General features: G+C 48.3%; 1 protein-coding gene across 1 annotated transcript in view; it reads right to left on the minus strand.

The window, feature by feature from the left end:
• LOC142570780 (alcohol dehydrogenase class-3-like) overlaps positions 1-25,571 on the minus strand; it is a 705,744-nt gene that overhangs the window by 480,195 nt on the left and 199,978 nt on the right. The gene's annotated exons all lie outside the window — the stretch shown is intronic.

The following is a 25,571-nucleotide window of genomic DNA, read 5'->3' on the forward strand; positions in this document are numbered from 1 at the left end:
ACATTGATCGCAAATAAAGACGGTGACAGAGGGAGAGAACACCTAGAAAGCACGGGTGGTAAGTTTCAACCATTTCTATTTCTATTTTAACTACTTCAGCCGTCCTCGGGTGGTGTCAGCGTATCAATTGACCGCAAGGCGGCGGACAGAGGGAGAGAACACATAGGCAGCACGGGCGGTAGCTTTCAACCGTTTCTATTTCTATTTCAACTATTTCAGCTATCCTCGAGTGGTGTCAGCGTATCTATTCACCGTAAATAAAGACGGGGACAGAGGGAGCGAACATATAAGCAGCACGGGCGGTAACTCGCAAGCGTTTCTATTTCTATTTCGACTATTTCAGTCATCCTTCGGTGGTGTCAGCGTATCAGTTGACAGCAAATAAAGGCGGCGGACAGAGGGAGAGAACACATAAGCAGCACGGGCGGTAACTTTCAGTCGTTTCTATTTCTATTTCACCTATTTCAGTCATCCTTCGGTGGTGTCAGCGTATCAATTGACCGCAAATAAAGGCGGCGGACAGAGGGAGAGAACACCTAAGCATCACGGGTGGTAACTTGCAACCGTTTCTGTTTCTATTTCAACTATTTCAGTCATCCTATGGTGGTGTCAGCGTATCAATTGACCGCAAATAAAGACGGGGACAGAGGGAGAGAACACATAAGCAGCACGGGCGGTAACTCGCAAGCGTTTCTATTTCTATTTCGACTATTTCAGTCATCCTTCGGTGGTGTCAGCGTATCAGTTGACAGCAAATAAAGGCGGCGGACAGAGGGAGAGAACACATAAGCAGCACGGGCGGTAACTTTCAGTCGTTTCTATTTCTATTTCACCTATTTCAGCCGTCCTCGCGTGGTGTCAGCATATAATATTGACCGCAAATATAGACGGGGACAGACGGAGAGAACACCTGAACAGCACGGGTGGTAACTTTCAGCCATTTCTATTTCTATTTCAACTATTTCAGCCGTCCTCGGGTGGTGTCAGCGTATCAATTGACCGCAAATAAAGACGGGGACAGAGGGAGAGAATACTGTCACATATAAGAGGGAAGATGAAATAAAATGGTAGACGAAGAAATGTTTCCAGAAGACGACGAGGATGGCGTTTATTATGACGTGGATTAACCGAAGAAAAAAGAAGATAAAGAAGTTTCCAGTGAGGTGACAAGAGATGATTGGTGGAGAAGCATCCGGTGAGATGGAAAGCGACGATTGGTGGAGAAGAGAAGAAGACGAAGAGAAGGATTACGTGGACTAACAAGAAGGCTATAAAAGGGCGAGGAAGGGCGAGACACGGGGGGAGAAGAAAGCAGGGGAGACTCGGCGGGTGAGGGACGGTTCGACCGGAAGAGAGAGACGCCGGCTAGTGCTCCGGTGAGCTCGCGTTCTACGGCTTTGCTCCGCAGACTTCCTGCCGTTCCTGAGCCCGTTTCGGGGAGTCCACGGAGGACGCCACCACGTGCTACGGCCAGGGGTGTCTCTACTGCTGTTGCCACCCTTCCGGGTGGTGCCCCAACGCCAACATCATCGGCCACACCTCCACGGGCGCTTGGACCGGGAGCGTGTACGACGCAACCAACGACGCCAGCCCTCGAACGTCGAACGCCACTCCGACGCCGGCTACGGGACCCACACCACGCCACATACGCACCGAACCAGACGTGAGCACGAACGCCAACCACTCTCAATAGAACGCTAGTGGCAGTGTTACCGGTTCGTGTGTACTGATAGTTTTTGCACCGTGTGTGTTAGTTTTGTTAGGTTTGTGTGCTGCTGTTCGTTTCACGTGGGTTGTATTAAATGTGCATCTGTGTGGGTACGCCTGTCGCCTAGTCCATTCTTTCGGCCAGAGTGTTCTACGGAGGAGATCCGTGACAAAGACATATGCAGCACGGGTTGTAACATCCAACCATTTCTATTTCTATTTCTACTATTTCAGCCGTCCTCGCGTGGTGTCATCGTATCACTCTGACCGCAAATAAAGACGGGGACAGACGGAGAGAACACATAAACAGCACAGGCGGTAATTCTCAACCGTTCCTATTTCTATTTCAACTATTTAAGCCATCCTCGGGTAGTGTCATCGTATCAACTGACCGCAAATAAAGACGGGGACAGAGGGAGAGAACACAGAAGCAGCATGGGCGGTAACTTACAACCGTTTCTATTTATATATCAACTATTTCTGCCGTCCTCGAGTAGTGTCAGCGTATCAATTTACCGCAAATAAAGACGGCGGACAGAGGGAGAAAAGAAATATGCAGCATGGGCGGTAACTTTCAACCGTTTCAATTTCTATTTCCATTATTTCAGCCGTCCTCGGGTGGTGTCACCGCATCAATTGACCGCAAATAAAGTCGGGGACAGAGGGAGAGAACACATAAGCAGCACGCGCGGTAACTTTTAGCCGTTTCTATTTCTATTTCACCTAATTCAGCCGTCCTCGCGTGGTGTCAGCGTATAATATTTACCGAAATAAAGACGGGGACCGACGGAGAGAACACATAAACAGCACGGGTGGTAACTTTCAACGATTTCTATTTCTATTTCAACTACTTCAGCCGTCCTCGGGGGGTGTCAGCTTATCAATTGACCGCAAATAAATACGTGGACAGAAGAAGCGAACACATAAGCAGCACGGGCGGTAACTTTCAACAGTTTCTATTTAAATTTCAACTATTTCAGCCGTCCTCGAGTGGTATCAGCGTATCAATTGACGGCAAATAAAGACGGCGACGTAGGTAGCGAACACATAAACAGCACGAGCGGTAACTTTCAACCGTTTCTATTTATATTTCAACTATTACAGGCGTCCTCGGGTGGTGTCAGCGTATCAATTGACCGCATATAAAGACGGCGGACAGAGGGATAGAACACGTACGCAGCACGGGCGGTAACTTTCAAACGTTTCTATTTCTATTTCAACTACTTCAGCCGTCCTCGCGTGGTGTCAGCGTATAATTTTGAGCGCAAATAAAGACGGGGACAGATGGAGAGAATACCTAAACAGCATGGGTGGTAGCTTTCAATCGTTTCTATTTCTATTTCAACTATTTCAGCCGTCCTCGAGAGGTGTCAGTGTATCAGTTGACGACAAATAAAGACCAGGACAGAGGGAGAGAACACATAAGCAGCACGGGCGGTAACTTGCAACCGTTTCTATTTCTATTTCAACTATTTCAGCCGTCCGTGAGTGGTGTCAGCGTATCATAGTGACCGCAAATAAAGACGGCGGACAGAGGGAGAGAACACATAAGCAGCACGGGCGGTAACTTTCAATCGTTTCTATTTCTATTTCAACTATTTCAGCCGTCCTCGGGTGGCGTCAGCGTATCACTTGACGGCAAATAAAGACGGGGACAGAGGGAGAGAACACATAAGCAGCACGGGCGGTAACTTTCAATCGTTTCTATTTCTATTTCAACTATTTCCGTCGTCCTCGCGTTGTGTCAGCGTATCACTTGACAGCAAATAAAGACGGGGACAGAGGGAGAGAACACATATGCCGCACGGGTGGTAACATCCAACCATTTCTATTTATATTTCAACTATTTCAGCCGTACTCGTGTGGTGTCAGCGTATCACATTGACCGCAAACAAAGAGGGCGACGGAGGGAGAGAACACATAAGCAGCACGGGCGGTAACTTCCAACCGTTTCTATTTCTATTTGAACTCTTTCAGCCGTCCTCGCGTGGTGTCAGCGTATCAATTGACCGCAAATAAAGACGGGGACAGAGGGAGAGAACACATAAGCAGCACGGGGGGTAACTTGCAAGCGTTTCTATTTCTATTTCGACTATTTCAGTCATCCGTCGGTGGTGTCAGCGTATCAGTTGACAGCAAATAAAGGCGGCGGACAGAGGGAGAGAACACATAAGCAGCACGGGCGGTAACTTTCAGTCGTTTCTATGTCACCTATTTCAGCCGTCCTCGCGTGGTGTCAGCGTATAATATTGACCGCAAATAAAGACGGGGACAGACGGAGAGAACACCTGAACAGAACGGGTGGTAACTTTCAAGGATTTCTATTTCTATTTAAACTATTTCAGCCGTCCTCGCGTGTTGTCAGCGTATCATACTGGCCGCAAATAAAGACGGGGACAGATGGAGAGAACACCTAAATAGCACGGGTGGTAACTTTCAACCATTTCTATTTCTATTTCAACTATTTCAGCCGTCCTCGGGTGGTGTCAGCGTATCAATTGACCACAAATAAAGACGGGGACAGAGGGAGAGAACACATATGCAGCACGGGTTGTAACAACCAACCATTTCTATTTCTATTTCAACTATTTCAGCCGTCCTCGCGTGGTGTCATCGTATCATTCTGACCGCCAATAAAGACGGGGACAGACGGAGAGAACACATAAATAGCACGGGCGGTAATTTTCAACCGTTCCCATTTCTATTTCAACTATTTCAGCCATCCTCGGGTAGTGTCAGCGTATCAACTGACCGCAAATAAAGGCGGCGGACAGAGGGAGAAAACAAATATGCAGCATGGGCGGTAACTTTTAACCGTTTCTATTTCTATTTCAACTATTTCAGCCATCCTCGAGTGTTGTCAGCGTGTATATTCACCATAAATAAAGACGGCGGACAGAGGGATAGAACACATACGCAGCACGGGCGGAAACTTTCAAACATTTCTATTTCTATTTCAACTACTTCAGCCGTCCTCGCGTGTTGTCAGCGTATAATTTTGAGCGCAAATAAAGACGGGGACAGATGGAGAGAACACCTAAACAGCATGGGTGGTAACTTTCGATGGTTTCTATTTCTATTTCAACTATTTCAGCCGTCCTCGAGAGGTGTCAGTGTATCAGTTGACGACAAATAAAGACGAGGACAGAAGGAGAGAACACATAAGCAGCACGGGCGGTAACTTGCAACCGTTTCTATTTCTATTTCAACTATTTCAGCCGTCCTTGAGTGGTGTCAGCGTATCATATTGACCGCAAATAAAGATGGCGACAAAGGGAGAGAAGAAATAAGCAGCATGGGCGGCAACTTGCAACCGTTTCTATTTCTATTTCAACTATTTGAGCCGTCCTCGGCTGGTGTCAGCGTATCAATTGACTGCAAATAAAGACGGTGGACAGAGGAAGAGGACACATATGCAGCACGAGTGGTAACTTGCAACCGTTTCTATTTCTATTTCAACTGTTTCAGCTGTCCTCCCGTGGTGTCAGAGTATCGTATTGACCCCAAATAATGACGGGGACAGATGGAGAGAACACATAAGCAGCACGGGCGGTAACTTGCAACCGTTTCTATTTCAATTTCAACTATTTCAGCCGTCCTCCCGTGGTGTCAGCGTATCAATTGACCGCAAATAAAGACGGCGACAAAGGGAGAGAACACATAAGCAGCACGGGCGGTAACTTGCAACCGTTTCTATTTCTATTTCAACTATTTCAGCCGTCCTCGGCTGGTGTCAGCGTATCAATTGACGGCAAATAAAGACGGGGACAGAGGGAGAGAACACATAAGCAGCACGGGCGGTGACTTTCAACCGTTTCTATTTCTATTTCAACTATTTCAGCCGTCCTCGAGTGGTGTCAGCGCATCAATTGACGGCAAATAAAGACAGGGACAGAGGGAGAGAACACATACGCAGAACGGGCGGTAACTTGCAACCGTTTCTATTTCTATTTCAACTATTTCAACCGTCCTCGCGTGGTGTCAGCGTATCATTTTCACCTTAAAAAAAACGGGGACAGATGGAGAGAACATCTAAACAGCACGGGTGATAACTTTCAACCGTTTCTATTTCAACTATTTCAGCCGTCCTCGTGTGCTGTCAGCGTATCAATTGACCGCAAATAAAGACGGGGACAGAGGGAGAGAACACATAAGCATCACGGGCGGTAACTTGCAACCGTTTCTATTTCTATTTCAACTATTTCAGCCATCCTCGAGTGTTGTCAGCGTATCATATTGACCGCAAACAAAGAGGGCAACGGAGGGAGAGAATACAAACAGCACGGGTAGTAACTTTCAATCGTTTCTATTTCTATTTCAACTATTTCAGCTGTCCTCGAGTGGTGTCGTTGTATCAGTTGACGACAAATAAAGACGAGGACAGAGGGAGAGAACACATAAGCAGCACTGGCGTTAACTTGGAACCGTTTCTTTTTTGTATTTCAACTATTTCAGCCGTGTTCGGGTAGTGTCCGCGTATCAATTGACCGCAAATAAAGATGGGGACAGAGGGAGAGAAGACATAAGCAGCACGGGCGGTATTTTTCAACCGTTTCTATTTCTATTTCAACTATTTCAGCCCTCCTCGCGTGGCGTCAGCGTATCATATTGACCGCAAATAAAGACGCGGACAGAAGTAGAGGACACCTAAACAGCGTGGGCGGTAACTTTCAACCGTTTCTATTTCTATTTAAACTATTTCAGCTGTCCTCGAGTGGTGTCAGCGTATCATATTGACCGCTAAAAAAGACGGCGACGGAGGCAGAGAACACATAAACAGCACGGGTGGTAACTTGCAACCGTTTCTATTTTTATTTCAACTATTTCAGCCGTCCTCGGGTAGTGTCACCGTATCAATTGACCGCAAATAGAGTAGGTGACAGAGGGTGAGAACACATAATCAGCACGCGCGGTAACTTTCAACCGTTTCTATTTCTATTTCACCTATTTCAGCCGTCCTCGCGTGGTGTCAGCGTATCACATTGATCGCAAATAAAGACGGTGACAGAGGGAGAGAACACCTAGAAAGCACGGGTGGTAAGTTTCAACCATTTCTATTTCTATTTTAACTACTTCAGCCGTCCTCGGGTGGTGTCAGCGTATCAATTGACCGCAAGGCGGCGGACAGAGGGAGAGAACACATAGGCAGCACGGGCGGTAGCTTTCAACCGTTTCTATTTCTATTTCAACTATTTCAGCTATCCTCGAGTGGTGTCAGCGTATCTATTCACCGTAAATAAAGACGGGGACAGAGGGAGCGAACATATAAGCAGCACGGGCGGTAACTTTCAACAGTTTCTATTTAAATTTCAACTATTTCAGCCGTCCTCGAGTTGTGTCAGCGTATCAATTGATGGCAAATAAAGACGGCGACGGAGTGAGAGAACACATACGCAGCACGGGCGGTAACTTTCAAACATTTCTATTTGTATTTCAACTGCTTCAGCCGTCCTCGCGTGGTGTCATCGTATCATTCTGACCGCAAATAAAGACGGGGACAGATGGAGAGAACACCTAAACAGCATGGGTGGTAACTTTCAACCGTTTCTATTTCTATTTCAACTAGTACAGCCGTCCTCGGGTGGTGTCAGCGTACTAACTGACCCCCAAAAAAGACGGGGACAGAGGGAGAGAACACATAAGCAGCACGGGCGGTAACTTGCAACCGTTTCTATTTCTATTTCAACTATTTCAGCCGCCATCAGCTGGTTTCAGCGTATCACTTGACGGCAAATAAAGACGGGGACAGAGGGAGAGAACACATAAACAGAATAAAAGGTAACTTTCAAGGGTTTCTATTTCTAATTCAACTGTTTCAGCCGTCCTCGGGTGGTGTGAGGGTATCGATTGACCGTAAATAAATACGGCGGACAGAGGGAGAGAACACATAAGCAGCACCGGTGGTAACTTGCAACCATTTCCATTTCTATTTCAACTATTTCAGCCGTCCTCGGGTGGTGTCAGCGTATCAATTAACGGCAAATAAAGACGCCGGACAGAGGGAGAGAACTAATACGCCGCACGGGCGGTAACTTTCAAACGTTTCTATATCTATTTCAACTACTTCAGCCGTCCTCGCGTGGTGTCAGCGTATCAGATTGACCGCAAATAAAGATGGCGACAAAGGGAGAGAAGAAATAAGCAGCACGGGCGGCAACTTGCAACCGTTTCTATTTCTATTTCAACTATTTCAGCCGTCCTCGGCTGGTGTCAGCGTATCAATTGACCGCAAATAAAGACGGCGGACAGAGGAAGAGGACACATATGCAGCACGAGTGGTAACTTGCAACCGTTTCTATTTCTATTTCAACTGTTTCAGCTGTCCTCCCGTGGTGTCAGATTATCGTATTGACCCCAAATAATGACGGGGACAGATGGAGAGAACACATAAGCAGCACGGGCGGTAACTTGCAACCGTTTCTATTTCAATTTCAACTATTTCAGCCGTCCTCCCGTGGTGTCAGCGTATCAATTGACCGCAAATAAAGACGGCGACAAAGGGAGAGAACACATACGCAGAACGGGCGGTAACTTGCAACCGTTTCTATTTCTATTTCAACTATTTCAACCGTCCTCGCGTGGTGTCAGCGTATCATTTTTACCTTAAAAAAACGGGGACAGATGGAGAGAACATCTAAACAGCACGGGTGATAACTTTCAACCGTTTCTATTTCAACTATTTCAGCCGTCCTCGTGTGCTGTCAGCGTATCAATTGACCGCAAATAAAGACGGGGACAGAGGGAGAGAACACATAAGCAGCACGGGCGGTAACTTGCAACCGTTTCTATTTCTATTTCAACTATTTCAGCCATCCTCGAGTGGTGTCAGCGTATCATATTGACCGCAAACAAAGAGGGCAACGGAGGGAGAGAATACAAACAGCACGGGTAGTAACTTTCAATCGTTTCTATTTCTATTTCAACTATTTCAGCTGTCCTCGAGTGGTGTCATTGTATCAGTTGACGACAAATAAAGACGAGGACACAGGGAGAGAACACATAAGCAGCACTGGCGGTAACTTGGAACCGTTTCTTTTTTGTATTTCAACTATTTCAGCCGTGTTCGGGTAGTGTCCGCGTATCAATTGACCGCAAATAAAGATGGGGACAGAGGGAGAGAAGACATAAGCAGCACGGGCGGTATTTTTCAACCGTTTCTATTTCTATTTCAACTATTTCAGCCCTCCTCGCGTGGCGTCAGCGTATCATATTGACCGCAAATAAAGACGCGGACAGAAGTAGAGGACACCTAAACAGCGTGGGCGGTAACTTTCAACCGTTTCTATTTCTATTTCAACTATTTCAGCTGTCCTCGAGTGGTGTCAGCGTATCATATTGACCGCTAAAAAAGACGGCGACGGAGGCAGAGAACACATAAACAGCACGGGTGGTAACTTGCAACCGTTTCTATTTTTATTTCAACTATTTCAGCCGTCCTCGGGTAGTGTCACCGTATCAATTGACCGCAAATAGAGTAGGTGACAGAGGGTGAGAACACATAAGCAGCACGCGCGGTAACTTTCAACCGTTTCTATTTCTATTTCACCTATTTCAGCCGTCCTCGCGTGGTGTCAACGTATCACATTGATCGCAAATAAAGACGGTGACAGAGGGAGAGAACACCTAGAAAGCACGGGTGGTAAGTTTCAACGATTTCTATTTCTATTTTAACTACTTCAGCCGTCCTCGGGTGGTGTCAGCGTATCAATTGAGCGCAAGTTAAGGCGGCGGACAGAGGCAGAGAACACATAGGCAGCACGGGCGGTAGCTTTCAACCGTTTCTATTTCTATTTCAACTATTCCAGCCATCCTCGAGTGGTGTCAGCGTATCTATTCACCGTAAATAAAGACGGGGACAGAGGGAGCGAACATATAAGCAGCACGGGCGGTAACTTTCAACAGTTTCTATTTCAATTTCAACTATTTCAGCCGTCCTCGAGTTGTGTCAGCGTATCAATTGATGGCAAATAAAGACGGCGACGGAGTGAGAGAACACATACGCAGCACGGGCGGTAACTTTCAAACATTTCTATTTGTATTTCAACTGCTTCAGCCGTCCTCGCGTGGTGTCATCGTATCATTCTGACCGCAAATAAAGACGGGGACAGATGGAGAGAACACCTAAACAGCATGGGTGGTAACTTTCAACCGTTTCTATTTCTATTTCAACTAGTACAGCCGTCCTCGGGTGGTGTCAGCGTACTAACTGACCCCCAAAAAAGACGGGGACAGAGGGAGAGAACACATAAGCAGCACGGGCGGCAACTTGCAACCGTTTCTATTTCTATTTCAACTATTTCAGCCGCCATCAGCTGGTTTCAGCGTATCACTTGACGGCAAATAAAGACGGGGACAGAGGGAGAGAACACATAAACAGAATGAAAGGTAACTTGCAACCATTTCTATTTCTATTTCAACTATTTCAGCCGTCCTCGGGTGGTGTCAGCGTATCAATTGACGGCAAATAAAGACGGCGGACAGAGGGAGAGAACTAATACGCCGCACGGGCGGTAACTTTCAAACGTTTCTATATCTATTTCAACTACTTCAGCCGTCCTCGCGTGGTGTCAGCGTATCATTTTTACCTTAAATAAAGACGGGGACAGATGGAGAGAACATCTAAACAGCACGGGTGGTAACTTTCAACCGTTTGTATTTCAAGTATTGCAGCCGTCCTCGTGTGGTGTCAGCGTATCAATTGACCGCAAATAAGGGCTGGGACAGAGGGAGAGAACACATAAACAGCACGGGTGGTAACTTTCTACCGTTTCTATTTCTATTTCAACTATTTCATCCGTCCTCGCGTGGTGTCAGCGTTTCAATTGACCGCAAATAAAGACGGGGACAGAGGGAGAGAACACATAAGCAGCACGGCCGGTAACTTGCAACCGTTCCTATTTCTATATAAACTATTTCAGCCGTCCTCGGGTGGTATCAGCCTATCAGTTGACTGGAAATAAAGACAAGGACAGAGGGAGAAAACAAATATGCAGCATGGGCGGTAACTTGCAACCGTTTCTATTTATATTTCAACTATTTCAGCCGTCCTCGAGTGGTGTCAGCATATCATATTGACCGCAAATAAAGACGCGGACAGAAGTACAGAACACCTAAACAGCGCGGGCGGTAACTTTCAACCATTTCTATTTCAATTTCAACTATTTCAGCCGTCCTCGAGTGGTGTCAGCGTATCAATTGGCGGCAAATAAAGACGGCGACGGAGAAGGAGAACACATAATAAGCACGAGCGGTAACTTTCAACCGTTTCTATTTCTATTTCATCTATTTCAGCCATCCTCGGGTGGTGTCAGCGTATTAACTGACCGCAAATAAAGACGGCGGACAGAGGGATAGAACACATACGCAGCACGGGCGGTAACTTTCAAACGTTTCTAATTCTATTTCAACTACTTCAGCCGTCCTCGCGCGGTGTCATCGTATCATTCTGAGCGCAAATAAAGACGGGGACAGATGGAGAGAACACCTAAACTGCATGGGTGGTAACTTTCAACCGTTTCTATTTCTATTTCAACTATTACAGCCGTCCTCGGGTAGTCTCAGCGTACCAACTGACCCCCAAAAAAGACGGAGACAGAGGGAGAGAACACATAAGCAACACGGGCGGTCACTTGCAACCGTTTCTATTTCTATTTCAACTATTTCAGCCGTCCTTGAGTGGTGTCAGGGTATCATATTGACCGTAAATAAAGACGGGGACAGAGGGAGCGAACACATAAGCAGCACGGGCGGTAACTTGCAACCGTTTCTATTTCTAATTCAACTATTTCAGCCATCCTCGAGAGGTGTCAGCGTATCATATTGACCACTAACAAAGACGGGAACGGAGGGAGAGAACACATATACAGCACGGGTGGTAAATTTCAGCCGTTTCGATTTCTATTTCATCTATTTCAGCCGTCCTCGGGTGGTATGAGGGTATCAATTGACCGCAAACGAAGACGGGGTCAGAGGGAGAGAACACGTAACCAGCTTGGGCGGTAACTTTCAACCGTTTCTATTTCTATTTCAACTATTTCAGCCGTCCTCGGGTGTTGTCAGCGTATCAATTTACCGCAAATAAAGACTGCGACAGAGGGAGAGAACATATAAGCAGCACGGGCGGTAACTTGGAACCGTTTCCATTTCTATATAAACTATTTCAGCCGTCCTCGTGTGGTATCAGCGTATCAACTGACCGCAAATAAAGACGGGGACAGAGAGAGAGAACACATAAGCAGCACGGGCGGTAACATGCAGCCGTTTCTATTTCTATTTCAACTATTTCAGCCATCCTCGAGAGGTGTCAGCGTATCATATTGACCGCAAATAAAGACGGCGACAAACGGAGAGAACACATAAGCAGCACGGGCGGTAACTTGCAACCGTTTCTATTTCTATTTCAACTATTTCAGCCATCCTCGGCTGGTGTGAGGGTATCACTTGACGGCAAATAAAGACGGGGACAGAGGGCGAGAACACATAAGCAGCACGGGCGGTAACTTGCAACCATTTCTATTTCTAATTCAACTATTTCAGCCGTTCTCGGGTGAAGTGAGCGTATCAATTGACCGCAAATAACGACGGCGGACAGAGGGAGAGAACACGTATGCAGCACGGGTGGTAACTTTCAACCGTTTCTATTTCTATTTCAGCTATTTCAGCCATCCTCGAGAGGTGTCAGCGTATCATATTGACCGCTAACAAAGACGGGAACGGAGGGAGAGAACGCATATACAGCACGGGTGGTAAATTTCAACCGTTTCTATTTCTATTTCATCTATTTCAGCCGTCCTCGGGTGGTGTCAGGGTATCAATTGACCGCAAACGAAGACGGGGTCAGAGGGAGAGAACACATAAACAGCACGGGTGGTAACTTTCAACCGTTTCTCTTTCTATTTCAACTATGTCAGCCGTCCTCGAGTGGTGTCAGTGTATCAATTGATGGCAAATAAAGACAGGGACAGAGGGAGAGAACACATACGCAGAACGGGCGGTAACTTGCAACCGTTTCTATTTCTATTTCAACTATTTCAGCCGTCCTCGAGTCGTGTCAGCGTATCATATTGACCGCAAATAAAGATGGGGACAGAGGGAGAGAACACATAAACAGAACTAAAGGTAACTTTCAACCGTTTCGATTTCTATTTCAACTATTTCAGCCGTCCTCGGGTGGTGTCTGCGTATCAATTGACCACAAATGAAGACAGGGACAGAGGGATAGAACACATAAGCAGCACGGGCGGTAACCTTCCAGCGTTTCTATTTCTATTTCAACTATTTCAGCAGTCCTCGGGTGGTGTCAGCGTATCAATTGACAGCAAATAAAGACGGCGACAGAGGGAGAGAACACATAAGCAGCATGGGCGGTAACTTGGAACCGTTTGTATTTCTATATAAGCTATTTCCGCCGTCCTTGGGTGGTGTCAGCGTATCAGTTGACCGGAAATAAAGACGGCAGACAGAGGGAGAAACACATAAGCAGCACGGGCGGTAACTTTCAACCGTTTCTATATCTATTTGAACTATTTCAGGCGCCTTCGCGTGGTGTCAGCGTATCAATTTACCGCAAATAAAGGCGGTGACAGAGGGAGGGAACACATAAGCAGCACGGGCGGTAACTTTCAACCGTTTCTATTTCTATTTCAACTATTTCTGCCGTCCTCGCGTGGTCTCAGCGTATCATATTGACCGCAAATAAAGACGCGGACAGAAGTAGAGAACACCTAAATAGCGCGGGAGGTAACTTTCAACCGTTTCTATTTCTATTTCAACTATTTCAGCTGTCCTCGGGTGGGGTCAGCGTATCAATTCACCACAAATAAAGACGGGGACAGAGGGAGAGAACACATAAGCAGCTCTGGCAGTAACTTGCAACCGTTTCTATTTCTAATTCAACTATTGCAGCCGTCCTCGGGTGGTGTCAGCGTATCAAATGACCACAAGAAAAGACGGGGACAGAGGTAGAGAACACATAAGCAGCACGAGCGGTAACTTGCAACCGTTTCTATTTCTATTTCAACTATTTCAGCCGTCCTCGAGTGGTGTCAGCGTATCATACTGACCACAAACAAAGTCGGCGACGGAGGGAAATAACACATAAACAGCACTTGTGGTAACTTTCAACCGTTTCTATTTCTATTTCAACCATTTCAGCCGTCCTCGCGTGGTGTCAGCGTATCAATTGACCCCAAATAAAGAGGGGGACAGAGGGAGAGAACACATAAGCAGCACGGGCGGTAACTTGCTACCGTTTCTATTTCTATTTCAACTATTTCAGCCATCCTCGAGAGGTGTCAGCGTATCATATTGACCGCTAACAAAGGCGGGAACCGAGGGAGACAACACATAAACAGCACGGGACGTAACGTTCAACCGTTTCTATTTCTATGGAACTGTCGAAGTTTTACGCAGAATGGATCCACACTAAGACAGCAAATTAAAAAATTCAAACCCCTTGTTGTGCTTCTACAAGAGAGAAGGGGACAATGCACTATTCGAGGTTACCGAACCTTTCAGCAGGCTACGATGCGACACCAGGGCAAAGGAAACCAAGAAGCGCAAGGCCAAGCTGCTCTTTTAGTAAGACATGACTGCACCGCAACCCAACTGCAGATACCAGATTTGTGTATTGATTTTAGAGAAATTGTGGCAGTAAAGCTATGTCCACGCGGCCACCGGCCAATGGTTGCAGTCTCCACATACTACAGACCCCTAACGGGCAAGCACCGGAATGACTCCTACCAATGGCTCAGTAAGGTGCAGGCACAAGCCGGAGGCCTTCCCATTCTAGTGGGGGGCGATTTTAGCGCCAAGCACCAAACATGGGGCTACGCCAAAGCTGAACCGAGAGGACGCATACTGCACGATGCAATAGAAATGTCAACTCTGGACATATGCAACACACCAGAAACACCAACCCGCATAGGGCTACACGCGCGACAACAGGACACAACGCCCGATCTGACACTAGCCACTCCAGGGCTCATAAGGCAATGGAACGTAGAATCGACGACATGGGGAAGGGACCATTTACCAATAATTATCACGCTCAATCGCAAAAAGATCCGAGAGAATAGAGAAATGGTGCTTTTTGACTGGAAAAAATTTAGAATGGCTACCGGGGACTCTTTTGCGGACTTTGAACAATTCAGCGCTATGGTAGCGGAGGCACGGCCGGAGGCCAGGGAAACTATCCCATGCGATGACACTGCAACTCACATGGATATGCACCTTGCAAATCTATGGCGGAAGGTCAACCGCCTCACACAGCAATACCGGTATAAAGGAAAGCGTCACAAAGATCTAATGCGCCTTAAACATCAATACCGACTCATCAAGGAATACCAAGAACAACTCGAAGCAGACACGTGGCACAATACGTGCGCGAAGCTTGTCCGGGAACCCGGCCTAAAAAGGCTATGGCAGATTTTAAGGAGCCTCCTTGGGAGCAAAAAAAACGCACCTCCTCTCGCGGAGCTCTTTTTGCGAGATGAGCCTGCCATGCTGGAGGACCGCGTCATCCACACTTTCTTCCCACATGCTGCCGAGGCGCCTCCTGAACCGCTGCCTTCTGCAACGATAAACAACGCGAAAGAGGAGCTAGACACGCCCTTTACGCTGGGTGAACTCGTAGCAGCCCTTGCACAAGGCAAAACGAAATCAGCTCCCGGGCACGATGGAGTGACTTGGCAAGAACTTCGAAACCTCAGCAATGAAGCTCAAGAACAGCTCTTAACAATTATCAATGAATCCTGGGAATCCGGACTAGTGCCAGATTCACTAAAACTATCTCTCATCTACCCCATACCGAAGCCGGGCAAAGACCACACGAAACCAGCTAACCTACGCCCCATAGCTCTAACGTCAACTGTCTGCAAATTGATAGAAAGAATGCTACACACAAGAATGCAGCACTACATCGAATATGTACAACCGGGTTTGCATCCTGCGCAGGCAGGTTTTCGGCCGAACATGGGCACACATGACTGCCTCTGGTTGCTCCGCAGAGTGATCAACCGTAAGTCTCGCAAACAGATGCCTGACTATATTCTTGCAGTCGATATGCGTAAAGCATTCGATAACGTGAAACAAGAGGCCATCTTACAGGAACTGGCAACCAGGTACCCTAGCCAAAGAACATACAATTGGATACGTAGCTTCCTCCAAAGCAGACCAATCCAGCTCCATGGCAAGGCACCGGGATGGAGTCCGAAGACCTTTTACTTGGATAGGGGAGTGCTCCAGGGCTCCATCCTCGGACCTATGCTATTCAATCTGGCCATGACACGTGTGGCAGAAAGTCTTGAGCGAGACACTTCAGCCCGTTTTACTATTTACGCCGACGATATAACAATATGGACGGAAGCGGCGGATTATTCCGACATACAGAGCATGCAAACTGAGCTGCAAGCAGCGATCCTGAGCCTTAGCAACACTTTAGATAACCTCGGACTGCAACTCTCGCCAGAGAAGACAGAATTGATCAGCGTAGACGGAAAGAAAGCAACCAATGTAAACAAGCAGATCACTTTACACATCGGCCAAAGCGATATTACGTCGGCCAATGGACAAATTAGGATTCTTGGAGCACAGATTGCTAGCTGCAACAGCCCCCAGCTATGGATTCGCACACTAAAGCAAAAATGGAGACCGCTGTTGCACATGGTTAGACGAATATCGAGCAAGTATGGCGGAGCGCGTCAGAAAGCGTGCCAAACGCTTGCAAAAGCGGTCGCGGTTGGAAGGATTCTTTACGGGGCACCCTTGTACGAATTCTCTGAACGAGACCTCGGCGACATCGAAAAGTTACACAGGGCCGCCCTCCGTACGATCACTCGGCTACCAAAGCACACGAGGAACGAGGACCTGCTCAAGCTCGTAGCGATTCCACCCATACGGGACATAATCAGTGAAGCTCGAATTCGAATGCGATCCCGGTTGGAAAACACGACCCAAGGAAAACAGATCATGGCATGGGATAAACAAGTCCATGCGAAGCCAGAGCCCGCGGAAGCGACCATAACGCCAGCATGGGAAGCACCACTGGGCATACGGAGGCAACAACGCCCTATCGCCAGACGAAACGCGGAAGCTAGAAAAATATTTGAAAAGAGATTGGGATTAAGCACGCCGCAGCACACCACTGACATCTACACGGACGCTGCAATCACAAACGACATAGCAAGCATGGCCTGGGTTAGCACATCTGCACCCCAACACAATGGCTATCACACATGTCAGCTTCCTGGGGGTGCAACCTTGCACGCTGAGCTCTTAGCTATATGGGGAGCGGTCAACACCATTCCTATTGACATGGGAGACATTGTAGAGCAGAGTGTGCGAAATAATTATCGGATCCTTACTGATTCGTACGAAGCAGTGGCCGAATTAACGGGGCCTACGACAGATGATGCGGTGGCCAACGACACCAGAAAAAAGCTAAAGAGAATACAGGACAATGGGACAAATGTTGAAATCCTATGGACACCGGGGCACACGGGCACGGATGGGGGAAATGCAGCCGCTCACGCAGCTGCCGCGCAAGCGGGTGGGCTTGATTACGCGTACAGCTCCCCACACTCCATTTCCTCGCCAAACCCCGTGGACCAAAACCCATACCTAAAGATATTGGCTGCAGGCTCTCCTAGCAGAGCACTGATGCATTACATTCGTACTAAAATAAAAGCAGACAGTAAACGGAGATTATTAGAAGCTACACCAGTACATTTGTTTGACGACAAGGGCGGGCTTACCCGCACGGAAGAGGTTTTCTTGAATAAGGTTATGGCCAACGCTGCATACACACCACACATACTTGAGAAATGGCACCAACCCAGACAAGCTACGATTGCGAAGACTTACACCCGATGTACACATTGCCAGGAGCCATGCAGAGCAGACTTGCAACACCTCATTTGGAGCTGTGCAGCTTTTTCACAAGGGAGATCCAACATTCAGCATCTACTACACGGAGACATTAGAACACTAGGAATTAAAATACAAACTAACCCTGAAGCACAGAAAGCCATTGCGACATATGGCAGACAAAGTGGCCTGTTTCGAGTAGTGTAGAGGGGGTCGATCAGCCCATGTGAGAGCGGCGGAACTGAACATGCGCCTGAGCCTGCATAAAGCGGAAGATCCCAGACTGAGATGAAGAAGTGTTTCAGCCAACAGTCTGGGTACCCACCTTCCCTTCCCTCCTAATCCCCATCAGCGGCCTAGAGCCGTCCCCTTCCTTAAAATAAAGGCTTTATTCATTTCAACTATTTCAACCGTCCTCGCGTGGTGTCAGCGTATCATATTGACCGCAAATAAAGACGCGGACAGAAGTAGAGAACACCTAACCAGCGTGGGCGGTAACTTTCAACCGTTTCTATTTCTATTTCAACTATTTCAGCCGTCCTCGGGTGGTGTCAGCGTATCAATTTACCGCAAATAAAGACGGCGACAGAGGGAGAGCACACATAAGCAGCACGGGCGGTAACTTGGAACCGTTTCTATTTCTATATAAACTATTTCAGCCGTCCTCGGGTGGTATCAGCGTATCAGTTGACCGGAAATGAAGACGGGGACAGATGGAGAGAACACATAAGCAGCACGGGCGGTAACTTGCAACCGTTTCGATTTCTATTTCAACTATTTCAGCCGTCCTCGAGTGGTGTCAGCGTATCATATTGACCACAAACAAAGACGGCGACAGAGGGAGAGAGCACATAAACAGCACGGGTGGTAACTTTCAACCGTTTCTATTTCTATTTCAACTATTTCAGCCGCCCTCGGGCGGTGTCAGCGTATCAATTGACCGCAAGTAAAGACGGGGACTGAGGGAGAGAACACATAAACAGCACGGGTGGTAACTTTCAACAGTTTCTATTTCTATTTCAACTATTTCAGCCATACTCGGGTGGTCTCAGCGTATCAATTGACCGCAAGTAAAGACGCGGACAGAAGTAGAGCACACCTAAACTGCGCGGGCGGTAACTATCAACCGTTTCTGTTTCTATTTCAACTATTTCAGCAGCCCACGGGTGGGGTCAGCATATCAATTGACCACAAATAAAGACGGGGACAAAGGGAGAGAACGCATAAGCAGCACTGGCGGTAACTTGCAACCGTTTCTATTTCTATTTCCACTATTTCAGCCATCCTCCGGTGGAGTCATCGTATCAATTGACCGCAAATAAAGACGGGGACAGAGGGAGAGAACACATAAGCAGCACGGGCGGTAACTTGCAACCGTATCTATTTCTATTTAAACTATTTCAGACGTCCTCGAGTTGAGTCAGCGTATCAATTGAGCGCAAATATAGACGGGGACAGAGGGAGAGAACACATAAGCAGCACGGGCGGTAACTTGCAACCGTATCTATTTCTATTTAAACTATTTCAGCCGTCCTCGGGTGGTGTGAGCGTATCAATTGACCGCAAATAAAGACGATGACAGAGGCAGAGAACACATAAACAGCACGGGCGGTAACTTGCAACCGTATCTATTTCTATTTAAACTATTTCAGACGTCCTCGAGTGGAGTCAGCGTATCAATTGACCGCAAATAAAGACGGGGACAGAGGGAGAGAACACATAAGCAGCACGGGCGGTAACTTTCAACCGTTTCTATTTCTATTTCAGCTATTTCAGCCGTCCTCGAGTGGTGTCAGCGTATCATATTGACCTGCAAACAAAGACGGCGACGGAGGGAGAGAACACATAAGCAGCACGGGCGGTAACTTTCAACCGTTTCTATTTCTATTTCAGCTATTTCAGCCGTCCTCGAGTGGTGTCAGCGTAACATATTGACGGCAAATAAAGACTGGGACACATGGAGAGAACGCCTAAACAGCACGGGCGGTAACTTTCAACCATTTCTATTTCTATTTCAACTATTTCAGCCGTCCACGGGTGGTGTTAGCGTATCATATTGACCGCTAACAAAGACGGGAACGGAGGGAGAGAACACATATACAGCACGGGTGGTAACTTGCAACCGTTTCTATTTCTATTTCAACTATTTCAGCCATCCTCCGGTGGAGTCATCGTATCAATTGACCGCAAATAAAGACGGGGACAGAGGGAGAGAACACATAAGCAGCACGGGCGGTAACTTGCAACCGTATCTATTTCTTTTTAAACTATTTCAGACGTCCTCGAGTTGAGTCAGCGTATCAATTGAGCGCAAATAAAGACGGGGACAGAGGGAGAGAACACATAAGCAGCACGGGCGGTAACTTGCAACCGTATCTATTTCTATTTAAACTATTTCAGCCGTCCTCGGGTGGTGTGAGCGTATCAATTGACCGCAAATAAAGACGATGACAGAGGCAGAGAACACATAAACAGCACGGGCGGTAACTTGCAACCGTATCTATTTCTATTTAAACTATTTCAGACGTCCTCGAGTGGTGTCAGCGTATCATATTGACCTGCAAACAAAGACGGCGACGGAGGGAGAGAACACATAAGCAGCACGGGCGGTAACTTTCAACCGTTTCTATTTCTATTTCAGCTATTTCAGCCGTCCTCGAGTGGTGTCAGCGTAACATATTGACGGCAAATAAAGACGGGGACACATGGAGAGAACGCCTAAACAGCACGGGCGGTAACTTTCAACCATTTCTATTTCTATTTCAACTATTTCAGCCGTCCACGGGTGGTGTCAGCGCATAAATTGACCGCAAATAAAGACGAGGACAGAGGGAGAGAACACAAATACAGCACGGGCGTTAACTTTCAGCCGCTTCTATTTCTGTTTCAACTATTTCAGCCGCATTGCCATTTGTTGGGCGTGTTGGTAAATTGGAAGCCTATTTAGCGCCAGCAAACAAGGACGGAAGGGAGACGACAACACAATGCGCTAACTTCAACAACTTGATTTTCGGGAAATACACCATGCACAGTGGCGTCACCTTATCCAAATCTTACCCATCCAAAAAGCCGTCTCCTTAGCTAACAGGTCGATCGAAGGGGCACCAACACACGTGTCTCTATTCCGCCAGATAGCCTGAGCCTCAATGATCTCTCGCACGTCTTTATCTTTGTGCTTCGCAAGAACCCGGCAGGATTCGTACACCGGCGCACAGCCGCATTCTTGACAGTGGGTTGATAGATGACCGCATTGCTCATTTTTCACAGTTTGGCAATGGCAGACTGCACGTGAACTGACGGAGGCTTATCACATAAAAAAGAAAGGCCAAGACTGTGTTAGCGATTCCTCAATTAGGTTGTTTCAATCGGAAATAGATTTTTTTGATAATTGGTTGCCACGCTAAGCTGATGTGTATTCTTGTTTGTGGTGATCTGCGCATGTTCTATTTGCCTATATATGCCCACGGGCTGCTGTGAATAAAACAGTTTGCGCACCTTCTTTGTCAATAATTCTGCTTGCGGGTTATCGCCCACCGTTTTGCAACGGTCGTATATTCCTGGATGAACTTGATGTCGCCCTGGCATCAATGTCGTCAATGGACCATGTTTGCCTAATTGGTGATGTCAGCATAGATACGCTACGCCCTTCAGCAACGACAGTTGGCAATTATTTGGACGTCATTTCCAAATGGGGGGCTTGCAAAACACCATCTGTGAACCTACACGCGAAGAATTCCTTGATGGTCATCTTGTCACATCTTGCCTAGATCATATAAATGTACGTGCACATAATTTAAGTGTCAAATCTGCCGTTATTACAACAAAACCTGCTGGTCATTACATGGTCTGCTGCTCTCTAACAGATGGCACTACCAACTTGGTCGCTCCAAACGAAGTCAAACAAGTCTCAATTGTTGAGCCCTTGGCTTCCGAAAAATTTGTAATGAATCACGACTGGCATAACTTTTTGATGACTGTTCCTTCAGGCGACGCTTATGACCACTTTGTAACACTGTTCACCGATCTCCGGCTTGCAGTTACACGGGTCTGTGAAATCAAACAACGTAACTTGGACCAAAAATAGATGTCGGCAGAAATACTCGCGGCAATACAAGCAAAAGACTTGTTATGGGTTCAAACAAAGAGAAGTCCTAATTGTACTGCTTTGCGGCTTCGGTTCAAGGAGCTTCGAAATAAGGTCAATGCTATGATGCGTCTAGCAAAACGTAATAACTTACGAGCAAAATTCACGGGCGCTCGTTGTGACAGCAGGAAAACATGGTCCCTAATTAACAATCTTAGACGTGGTGATGTAAACGCTAATCGCCATGTTGATCTGATGTCGCGTTCTTCTTCAAATGGTACTGCCACCGCTAATGATTTTAACGCACTCTTTTCAAAAGTATCTGGTGTAGCAAGACCTCATCCAGATATTTGCACATTGCAAACTAGTATTTCAGAATCCGCCCTTCTTCCCATGTTTTCGGAACATGACCTCAAATCAATCCTTTTCAGCCTAAAACCGTCTTCGACTGGTGTCAGCGTACCATATTGACCGGAAATAAAGACGGGGACCGAGGGACAGAACACATAAGCAGCACGGGCGGTGACTTGCAACCGTTTCTACTTCTATTTCAACTATTTCAGCCGTCCTCGGGTCATGTCAGCGTATCATCTTGACCGCAAATAAAGACGGGGACAGAGGGAGAGAACACATAAGCAGCACGGGCGGTAACTTGCAACCGTTTCTATTTCTATTTCAACTATTTCAGCCATCCTTGAGAGGTGTCAGCGTATCATATTGACCGCAAATAAAGAAGGGGACGGAGGGAGAGAACACATAAACAGCACGGGCGGTAACTTTCAACCATTTCTATTTCTATTTCAACTATTTCAGCCGTCTTCTGGTGGTGTCAGTGTATCATATTGACCGCAAATAAAGACGGGGACGGAGGGAGAGAACACATAAGCAGCACGGGCGGTAACTTTCAATCGTTTCTATTTCTATTTCAACTATTTCAGCCGTCTTCTGGTGGTGTCAGCGTATCATATTGACCGCAAATAAAGACGGGGACGGAGGGAGAGAACACATAAGCAGCACGGGCGGTAACTTTCAATCGTTTCTATTTCTATTTCAACTATTTCAGCCGTCTTCTGGTGGTGTCAGCGTATCATATTGACCGCAAATAAAGAAGGGGACGGAGGGAGAGAACACATAAACAGCACGGGCGGTAACTTTCAACCATTTCTATTTCTATTTCAACTATTTCAGCCGTCTTCTGGTGGTGTCAGCGTATCATATTGACTGCAAATAAAGACGGGGACGGAGGGAGAGAACACATAAGCAGCACGGGCGCTAACTTTCAATCGTTTCTATTTCTATTTCAACTATTTCAGCCGTCCTCGGGTCGTGTCAGCGTATCATCTTGACCGCAAATAAATACGGGGACAGAGGGAGAGAACACATAAACAGCACTGGCGGTAACTTTCAACCATTTCTATTTCTATTTCAACTATTTCAGCCGTCCTCTGGTGGTGTCAGCGTATCATATTCACCGCAAATAAAGACGGGGACAGAGGGAGAGAACACATAAGCAGCACGGGCGGTAACATTCCACCGTTTCTAACTTTCAACCTGTCTTTATTTGTGGTCAATATGATATTCAGTAAACACCAACTAGACCAATGTGAAGTTCTGGTGTCAGCGGATGTCCCACAGGCCAGTAGGTTGAGCCGGTTTCCTTTTAACCTCGCACTGGCGCGTCTCACGGATAATCTCTCTCCAGTGCCCGCGTACGAGGTTCGCGGCGCCATCTCTGCGGACGACATCGCGCTGTTCGCGAGTGGCTCCACGAGTTCGGGCAGTGGTGCGCACGCCAGTGTCCAGGGAACGCTCGACGCCGTCCAGGACTACATCCGCGGCATACGTCTCGCCCTATCCCCGGCAAGGACCGAGGCGCTGCTGGTGCATCCGAGCTGAAGCTCGCGCTTCGATGTGCCATGCCTGTCGTTGCGCAGTGTCGTGGTCCCACGGAGAAAGCGGGTGCGCTACCTCGGCCTGCTCCTGCACCAGCGTCTCAACTGGGGTCCTGCAGTTGGGGCCCTGCGGAAGGGATCGCGCCAGGCGGCGAAAGCTGCGCAATCCCTTCTTGCCCGTGGCGAGGGCTGCACGCCGACTCTGGATCTCCGGGCGAACAACGCGGTGGCCTCGTCGCGCGTTCTGTACCGCCTCCCGCTCGCAGCCCTCGCAAGCCATCGAAGTAAAGGACACTGGATAGCTGACCATCGCGTGGCGGGGCGACGCACCTTGCGCCTGCCGCACTCCTCCCAAGTAGGCGCAAAGGCTGCTGAGGCCGGGGAGTCTCCCATTTCCCTCCACGCAGAGAGGCGGGCACTGAACCATATCGCGCGCCGGCATCGATCGCCGCCCAGGTTGCGGCTGCTGCACCGGCTTCACACCCTCACCAACTCCAGTATGGGAGGCGTGCCGCTGAGTTTGCCTGCCTGGTGAGTTGGGGCTCAACCTATGTTTGGCTGCCGCTACCCCCTCATGGACAGCACCAATTCGCCGTACACCCCACCATCCCGACAGTACGCTGCAAGTGAAACACCGCCGACTGTGCTCTACGTCAGGAGGCGGGTGCGACTGGCGAGGAAGCAACTCGCTGGCCGTCTCCTCGTGTACACGGTCGGCTCGGTGCTGCGTGACGGCGCGGCCGCCTGTGTCGCGCCTGAGCTGCCTGCGCAGCGCCGGCGCCGCGTTCTGCAATCGCTGTCGTCTACCCACGGGGAGCTGGCGGCAATCAACCTAGCGCTCGAGCTGGTGTTCCAGCAGCAAAGTCCGGCGGCGGCCATCCTCACGAACTCCCACGCGGCGCTCCTGATGCTGGCCAGTGCACACCGCGGCACCCTGCCGATCCAGTGCCTCCTCACCGAGCTTCACGGCCTCTGCGAGTTGGGATGCCACCTCGTTTTCCAGTGGGTGCCTTCCCACATCGGCAGACTTGGAGACGATCAAGCAGACCGACTGGCAAGGGACGCTCACAGCACATCGGTCCCCCGGGACTCGAGAGGCCTTTCAATGTCGCGCGGCACACCGTCGCCGGTGTGCTGCGATCGCGCCACATGGACCTTCGTGTCGCCGACGGCAATCCACCATAGTTGCTGCCGCGCAAGGGCCTCGGACGCCGCGATCGAGCGCTGCTGCTCCGCCTCCGCATCGGCTGCACCTCGGAAAGGACGCATCGCCTTCGAAGTACCGGCAGCCCTTCTTGCGTCAAGTGTGCCGACGTGGAGACCCTCGAGCACGTACTCCTGCGATGTCCCGCGTGTGCAGCGGTGCGCACGGTCGCCTACCCAGCGGTGCTCAGGTTCTCACGGCCGCCTACCGCCGCCTCGGATTTCCGTGCGAAAGCACGGATGGACTGGTATTTCCTTCCGCGCACACCTCGGTAGTTAGGCACGCCTTCTCTGCGTTGCTTGACTACCTGGTCGGCGCCGACCTGCGCGAACGGCTGTAGCCACCTCGCCATCCTTGACGTTTTTCAACGCTCGGCTCCTATCCCCACAATTATTTCTCCCCTACTCTTTTTATCCCTTTTCCCCACCCTTGCAGCGCTGTGGAGGTGCCCTCGCACGAGAGGCAATTACGGCGCTGAGCTTTTCTCTTCTTTTAGCTTTTAAAACACACACACACACAAACACGCACACGCGCGCGCGCCCTCGCCTGCGCAGTAAAGGTATATGTTATGTGAATGCAAAGTTATCGTGTGATTACAATGCGGCGTTACACAGATGTTATTCGCAACATTTACCGGTGCCCCGAGCGAACGAAATCAAACACCGAGTTTCACATACGTAGCGAATATTGTGGTGGTCCGGGAAATGTAAATTGTTTGATTTTTTTTTCTTTCAACCTTAAGCAAGTGCTTTTTGATCATAACCATCCTCGCACGACGAGGTATCGTCGAACACTCCGTATATATTTGCACGAAATAGGG

Source organism: Dermacentor variabilis, chromosome 2, assembly GCF_050947875.1.
Source record: "Dermacentor variabilis isolate Ectoservices chromosome 2, ASM5094787v1, whole genome shotgun sequence".
Lineage (NCBI taxonomy): Eukaryota > Metazoa > Arthropoda > Arachnida > Ixodida > Ixodidae > Dermacentor > Dermacentor variabilis.